General features: G+C 45.8%; 1 long non-coding RNA gene across 1 annotated transcript; it reads right to left on the bottom strand.

Moving 5' to 3' along the window:
- Positions 1–206: 206 nt before the first annotated feature.
- LOC149343575 (uncharacterized) lies at positions 207–7,876 on the bottom strand. Its single transcript, XR_016283322.1, has 4 exons — positions 7,871–7,876; positions 1,450–1,527; positions 592–645; positions 207–472 (listed from the first exon to the last, which is right to left on the bottom strand). It is a non-coding gene; the product is annotated as an uncharacterized LOC149343575 (long non-coding RNA).
- Between the last annotated feature and the right edge of the window lie 449 nt (positions 7,877–8,325).

The raw sequence follows: 8,325 nt of genomic DNA, 5'->3' as shown, positions 1-8,325 counted from the left end.
GTAGATCGAACCCCGCACTTCTCACATATAGGATGGAGCTTGCTCTTTTCCTTTAAATTAAATAGTAGACCGTAGAGGCACACGTTAAGGAAAAAATACACGCGCACTACATGGAAGCGCGCTAAATTCGTAAATCGCTTGCATAAACTTTACCGAAAAGTCATTTGTTACCTAGAAAAAAACGCAATGCATTGCAATGGAAACAGCAATATTTGACTTCATTTCTGGCGTTGGGTCATCAATAAATGATGCGAAGACGGCTGAAAACGTGGTGCACGCATGTTTAGTAGGAAAGTTTCGCGAAAGGCCTTCTGGCTGAAAATAGTTCAACTGACGCACAGAAAAGCGCGAGCTCGGTCGGCATCAGGGTCTATGAGCCCCGGTTGAGCATCAGGTACCCTTGCCGCAGATACCGCAGAACACCCATCACCAGCTTCACGTCATCCGGTATCATGGCAGGCAAGACGCATTCCTGGCAATGAAGAAAAAAAATCACATCCACGAAAGTAGACGATAACGCGGGTTGCAGTGGCATATCGCTCGCATTCTGCTCAGCTGGGAAATGATAACTCCTACAGGGAGCATACGCACCGCTAGCCTCTTTCTGAGCTCAGTGGCTTCTTCCCTTGTAATGGTGAAGAATTCCTGCAATAGGACAAAAAGCAACGGCATCCCGTCTTCGCGTGTTTTCCTTCGCAAACGGTAGAAATAAATCCCTTATAGATACCGCGGTACATCCGCAAATTTTTAATCTGCACGCCTTCTACTTTGCTTTACAAATATTAAGTGACAGACTTGCGCAGAATTTAGAAGTCGGAATGCTAGCTAATTAAACTTGGCTTCTTTGGTCAGCTTAGCATATTTCTTTACTACACATAAGCAAAAGCATTTTTAATTATCTTGCTAGCAGCCAGAATCAAAATTTAGTTGAGCCGTTTTATAGTATAGCGGTACATACACCCTTACTCAAGGGATTTGGGATTCCTTCTATATCCATACGTCAGAACTGTGTGCTCCGCTGTAAGAAGCAGTAAGGAACCTACCAACCCCCCCCCCCCCCCCCCCCCCCCCCCTCCTTCCTCGATGCCATGTCATTATCTCTTTTTTTTTCCTAAAACACATTTCTATCTGCTTTTGCATGCACAATCAACAAAACCGCGAAACCGATTATATGTTTCGCGTTGATCTGTCGTTTTACGATGACATGTAGGAAATCATTTAGAATAACAGAGCTCCCATCGCGACTTTATCAGCGATTATTTAGGGGACACTGCGCAAGCCGCAGGGTTTTCTTGGGTTCATGCTAGATAGGCAGAAAGCTTTGGAGAATGAATTGAGTGTTTTCAGCACTGGGTGTGTTGACGAGCATACCAGTACATCATACTTTAGAACGTGATGCAAGGAAATATAATGGCACATCTGGAGAGCTCAAAACTGTCATATACCCACCGGTTTCGCCACACGCAAGAAGTCCACTACACTTAAGAGGCACTTGTGGATTTTCTTCTTTCTGTCAACTGCCTTGTTCTGAAAAATAAGAACACTACGAAACAGAACTCATCGGAATGAAATGAAGATGCATTTACCCTATAAGTTTGTTATAGCAAGAAACTTTTAAGCATCAAGCATTCATAGAGCCACCAAACAACCACTTCAGTGTTCACTTTACTCCTCTAGTGTCCCAAAATAAGATACAAGCATCGGTAATTTTAATTGGTTTGGTTTGGTTTTTGGGGTTTAACGTCCCAAAGCGACTGAGGCTATGAGAGACGCCGTAGTGAAGGGCTCCGGAAATTTCGACCACCTGGGGTTCTTTAACGTGCACTGACATCGCACAGTACACGGGCCTCTAGAATTTCTCCTCCAAAGAAATTCCAGCCGCCGCGGCCGGGATCGAACCCGCGTCTTTTGGGACAGCAGCCGAGCACCATAGCCACTGAGCCACCGCGGCGGCGGTAATTTTAATTCCTGTGCTTCGTCTTGTTTTGAACTCCCAATCTGCATAAGTGTTATTGCAACCAGTGACCTAAAATCCCATGAAACTCAAAACAGCTGATATTGTTACTTAACAAAAAGATCAGAATTTGAAAATTTACATCGACTAGGTTCATTGTAGAAGGAAAATTTGCTATTTGACAATGTTCAAAAACACTTCATCACGGAATTTTATAACAATGTTGTCATCAATACACTTGTTACAAGGGCGAAAAGCAACAAATTAACCCTCTTAGGCTTACCAGTGACATACTGGGGCCTTCCTACTCACACAGAAATGCTCAACAGCAACAAAGCTTCCATGTAAGAATCATGCTTTCAGGTTTTACATGAACAATGCATCAAACGTGCTATAAGTTATCCTGGAGAAGGCAGGTTTTATATGAGTTGTTCAGGGCGCCCCCCCCCCCCCCCCCCTTGTGGTGCGGAAGTAAATGCAGCAGTTAGAAAACCTTGCACAAGCTTTAGATGTGACAGTGCTCCTCCAGAAAAAAGCTGAGACCTACTCATAGACTGTCCGTGGGGAAATACGGTTTACAGTGTGTACCCGGGCGGTCTCTTTGATTGTTTGCATGCAGTTCACAACACCTTTTCGGCAGATGTGTGGCGTTCTTATCAGAGAAAACAATCCCTCGCCCTGTCATTAGTACTGGCACGCAGTGCAGGAATATGCCTCCTTTTATCGTCCCGTCATACCAAATCTCACATGAGCGTAGTGAAGCCGAGACATTATTCACAGAAATTTGCAATTTCAGCGTATGCGTCAGTAGCGTTCGATATATCAACTGCAGCCCACAAATCCACAGCCATTTCAAGCAAAGACGATCGAACAGTTAGTGCCGGAGAGGGGCAGTGAAGACTCCATACATCAAAAACGCTGAGTATAATGAAGCTGTCGCTGTACAATGTCACTTGTTAGGGCACCATCCAAATTTCCAGCTTTCTCTACGCTTAAAGCATGCCGCTCGGTGCAGATTTTCACCGAAAGTGGCATGCTGCGGTGGAGAAGATTTTCAACGTTGTGAGGGACGGCACTGAAAAAGGGCGCAGCTCCTAGCTGTCTCTTGTCCTCCTCCGTTTTTTTTTTTTTCGGCCCGCGGCCAGGTGTCAGTAACTCTGCGTGATAAATGGGTGACAGCTAGCTGCTTTATCCCAAGTAAAATTATTTTTTTTTTGTCCGACAGCGCCTCTTGCTGTTTGTTTTTTGTTGAACCGCCGTGCGATCAGTCGGCGTTGCATTGCTTTTTTTTTCTTTTTTTTTTCTCAGTAAAAATTGATTATGTGGCCCTTGCAGGCTGTGCTGCCGTCTTTCCGGAGGCAAAAGGCGCATTTAGTAGCGAGAAAAGTGGCTTTACAATCATTCCCGCCAGTCGATTCGAACTCGTGACGTCATTACCGAGAACGACGAGTAGTCGTCGTTATGAAGTAAATGTCGATGTAGCGCAGCCCAAACAAAATGCAAACAGCAACTGAAATTGGTACACAAGAAGTACACAGGACGGCGGTGGCCAGCGTACTTCTTGTGTTTTCGATTTAGGTGCTGGTTACATTGTTTCATCAACACGGACGTTAATGAACGCCAGGTGGTCGTAATTATCTGGAGACCTCCATTATGGCGTCACTCATACCCTGAGTCGATTTGGGACGTTAAACGTAACAGAACCAGACTAGAACCAGCTAACCCTCATGGTTACCCTGGCTTGCAGCGTAACCTCTGCGATCCACGTGTAAAAATCGGCGTCGACGCACGCCTTCTGCTTGTCAAATCGGCCAGTGATGGCGACACCTGCAGTTCATTTTTTATTCTTTTCTATCTAATAAAAGTGCCGCTTTCAGAGAGAATGGTCACTGGGGTTTAGAACGCAGTACCTATTGGTATCGGCGCACCTATATTTTTTTCTCAACGCCCCTTTAAATGCGCTATTCCTGTTGATAAATCAGTCTTTTTACCTGTTGTACTGTAGTGGGTCCATAATACGGTGACCGATAAATTTCAGGGTGTCGAACCGGAACCGAACCTGACCCCGAAACCGGAACTGAACCCGTATTTTTGCCCGGAACCGGAACCGAACCAAACCCAATTTTTTTTCGCCATCTTGGAACTGAACCCGAACCGGAACGATTCAAAGGAACCGTTCCGAACCGGTTCGGCACTCGGTTCAGCCGCACATCTTTTGCAACACCACATACTTTTTTTTTTCGTACAAAATGACATGTGCCAGTGCGTAGATTTACGCACCGAAAGCTGTCTGCGCTAAGCAGCACGAGAATGGCATCCAGTCTATGCGACAACAAAACTGAAGCAAGTTTCGTGTCTAAGAAAAAATCTAATAGGCGCTTCTGCAATGTGCTTTCGGTAATTAGAAAGCATTTTAAGCCAGATTGATATGAAATTTTGGATTTAATATTATCCCCCTCTCACATTCTTACGTACAGCTTTAATCGAATTGTTAGCACCAGAGGCATTTTTTTTTTAGCTTGTAGCCCGTGCCCAAGTGATCAGTCAGGCTTTTTGCAACCAAGAATGGGGATTTTGTTCTGGAAGTTATTTCTGTCTCTTCACAGTGCACAACATAGAATTGCGGGAAAATTTCTTTGGATGTCTGGAGGTATTGGGCTGTCACATCGGTCCGCACTCTTTTCCGAGGGCGATCATTTTGTTGGGAGGGGCGAGCCATAAAATGTGTATTGTTCGGCCACGGTGCCAGCCACCGACCACGGAGCCCAACAACTGGACAGGACAGGAACTTGCAAGCAAGTCCTCCCAACGTCAGCTGTACACCCCAAGTATAACCAAATATGGTGTAACACAGGTTGGTTGGCCACACAAGGTTAACCCTAGCCGCCAGGAAAAAAGGAAAATCTAAGAAGTGAACAGGACGCAGGAGAGTTGTAAGAAAGAAAGAGGAAAGTGGAAGATTGAGGGGAGGACAGGAAAAGGCGACTTCCCTGGCCGATTTCCCTGGTCGGGTCAGGCCGGAGGTGCCGTCTACAGGAAGCTGGGGCCGAATTGGTGTGTTACCTCCGCCGAGGGGCCTTAAAGGTCCCAACTCTCGGCATCGGCTCAACCACCAGGATCCCCTTTTCCCCGGACACGGCGATGCCACGCACGGCTAAGCGCGGGTGCTAGGGTCCGTGGTGGCGCACTGCTCACCATCATCCCCCTGCGGGGATGTCCCTGCGGATGCTCAGGAACCCGTGGTGTCGCTATTCACTAACGTCGGCATGCTGCAGACGCCCCCCTGCGGGGTTGTTAATTGTTAATTAAAAGACTAGCGCATAAAATTAGGACATAGACAGAGAAGGAGACAGGACGACCGCTAAAAGTAAATTAATTAGAGCGGGGATTTGGCTCTAATTAATTACCAAATTATTCCACATCGACCAAATTTTGACGTGCATCATCCTCAGTCATTTTTTTTTCGCTTAAATCTCACACTAACGGAGAAATCGCTGCCGACACGTTTTGCGGACACGAAATCGTCAAAATAGAAAAGTAATGCTAGCGCATTAATAATTGCGTTGTTCAGTAGGTTCTTGTTGCTCGCACATGCAGCAATTCACTGATCACGGCACAAACGCACATTTGGCTCGATGGAACGTGCTAACCCGCAAGGACTGCATTTGAAGTCTAAGAAAGTTTTTTTATGGCCTATTGAATCTATATTCGCTGAACTCATTTTAATACACCGGTGTCAGTAAAGGTTAGGTAAGGCTGCATGTATAGGCGTATATGAAGTAATGAACGGTCAGAACCTTTGTCAGCTGCCTCCTGGAGAGGCCGTACAGGTATCTTAAACAAAAGCAAAGATTGAGGAAATCGAATGCATCAGCACAAAAGTCTCTCAAAACTATGTACAGAAAAGACAGAGGAGCATTTAATCACCTAACAAACACAGCTGCCAGGAAGCGGCGGATTTTGGTTTTGAAAACTAAAGAGAGAGAGAGAGAGAAAAAAGGACGGAAAGGCAGGGAAGTTAGCCAGACGATGCCCAGTTGGCTACCCTACACTTGGGGAGGGGAACAAAGGGGAAAAAAGGAGAAAGAGCGGCAAGGAAATGAGTCTTCTAAGTGACCAGCGACCACTATGTCACACCGACAGAGGGCGCGCACTGAAAACTTCAATATTATAGACGGGAATGCAACCCCGAGTCCCTTAAGAAATTCAGGAGCGCTTTCACCGCTTTCCGTTGTCTGGAAGGTTGTGTCCAAGGCCCCAGAGCGTTAGACTCTGTTAAAGGACGCGAGTCCAAGCGGAGCAGAGAAGCAACTAGGCAACCGCGCTCTCGCTCAAAACGAGGGCAGTCACAGAGGAGGTGGCTGATCGTCTCGTCACAACCACACTGGCCACACGCAGGAGAGTCAAATCTTGAAAAAAGTTGGTGGAAGAAAGTGCACGATAGATTCGCCACACACTATCAAGGCAGCAAGATATTCTGCCCACGCGTAGGCCACCTCTGAAAGCTCCCCGAAAAAGCCACAAAAATTATATATAGCGAAATTACTTTCTTCCTCACACAATGCAGCAATTGCAACAGTATCACAATGCAACGTCGCAACGAAGATGTCGCAAATTTTTGTACATACAGACACGAAGTGCTTCCAACCAACCCAAGCCTGCTTTTTTTTATCATATTCTTTTTATCAGAGAAAGAGGAGGTGACGGCATCAGCATAGGCCAAAATCTTAATTTTATACTGCACTAGAGAGAAGCCACGACAAGCTGTGTTTTTGAAGAAACTGAGCTATATATAACGTGGGTTACAATGGCGATGTAGAACAGGCTATGCAAATAAAATACTTTTGGTAAGCTCTTTCGATACATGCTGGAGGTGTGCCAGTAGGAGGGATGGCTGGCAAGTCGGTTCTGGGGTGACGGAAAGATGTCTTGGCTGTATATACCTGCCGATACAGGGCAGCTTTCTCTCATAGTGGGCGCATGCGGTGGTCCTGAGGGCGCCCGCGTAAGTACTCTGCGCGGGAGAAATTCCCGTATGACAAGAGCTTCAGGAGAGACCTATCAGACGCTCGACAAGGTCTCCGAAACTGCTGAATATGCAGATGCAAAATGTGTCACCTTTTCTCCTTATGTACCACATCAGGTAGATTCTAGCGCATAAATAGCCCATGTACACTAATTTTGAGTTCATTTGATTTCTCTGCTCATACGTAAATTTATATTTTTTTTCGCGGACAATAACTTAAAGTGGTTAAGGTCAAAACATATCGCACTGTGCAAATTGCTGTTTTTATTTTATATACTGCTATCACAGAGAAACGTAAAAAGCAAAAAAAAATACAGATAAAAACAATCTGCCTAAACAATCTGCCTATTTTTATAGTCTGAACCCATTTGAACCCGTTTGAACCGGTTCTACGCGATCCGAACCGGTTCGAACCGGAACGGAATGTCGCTCCGGAGCCGAACCCGGAACGGAAACCGAAAGGCGTGAACCCGAACCTGAACCGAACCCGAAAAAATTCCGGTTCGACACCCTGCCGATAATATTTATTTTGCTGAAAATAACGGCATCCCTCGGAACCATTTTCGAGAGCGGATGCACCTCGAGCAGGCACGCTCCAAGAGCTGCACAATTGTGCAATACAGCCGGCCATGACGTCGTGGTAACAGGACCGAGCTATTGGTGGAACAGAATCCTTTCACGGGTGTTTGCCATTTTGTTCTCGAGTTGTTCCTGATAGTAGCAGGGTGTCCAAAAGCAACGTCGTTGAAAGCGACCTTGGCAAGCAGGCTATGTTCCCAGAGGAGCAAGCACCGTTGTAATGCGCGAGACAATTCGTGTTCAGGAAAACAGAAAAGTTATGTATACTGTTGGGACAAAGTGTTGTGTACAGTAAAAGAGCGGAAGCTCACCTGCATCGTGGCGTCATGTCTGCAGCGTTTTGCACAAGCAAGAGTGGGATGGATCTAAACGTGGGAACTAAGCCGTTTATATTCGGAAAAAAAACGCCACCCTTTTCGCCTTTCCAAACACCAGTCCCTTAAGCGAGGTGACGGTACGATGCTGCTCAATCGAAGCTCGCCTGGCATACAGTTTTCCTCCCTGTGTTAAATTTATTTCCTTGAACGAACTTTCCCAAAAAATATTTTTTTTAGTGATATCGGCATTTAGGTGCCATAAAGACGCGAGGGCGTTTGTCCTAATCAAATAGGAACATGGTTCGAAACTCCTTTAAATGATTTGTTCATCGTGTTTTTGGTTTTCTTAATTTTCTGGTGCAGTCAACAACAACCTTGCGTCGTGTATGAAGTACGTGAGTGTAACTGTGCATGTCCTCTATCTCGGCAGAGGACAATCAAGTGTAGGT

The sequence above is a fragment of the Amblyomma mixtum genome, chromosome 5 (assembly GCF_055824585.1).
Source record: "Amblyomma mixtum isolate Tamu chromosome 5, ASM5582458v1, whole genome shotgun sequence".
Taxonomy (NCBI): Eukaryota; Metazoa; Arthropoda; class Arachnida; order Ixodida; family Ixodidae; genus Amblyomma; species Amblyomma mixtum.
The sequence above is the reverse complement of the archived record's forward strand: the minus strand, read 5'-3'. Positions and strand labels throughout refer to the sequence as shown.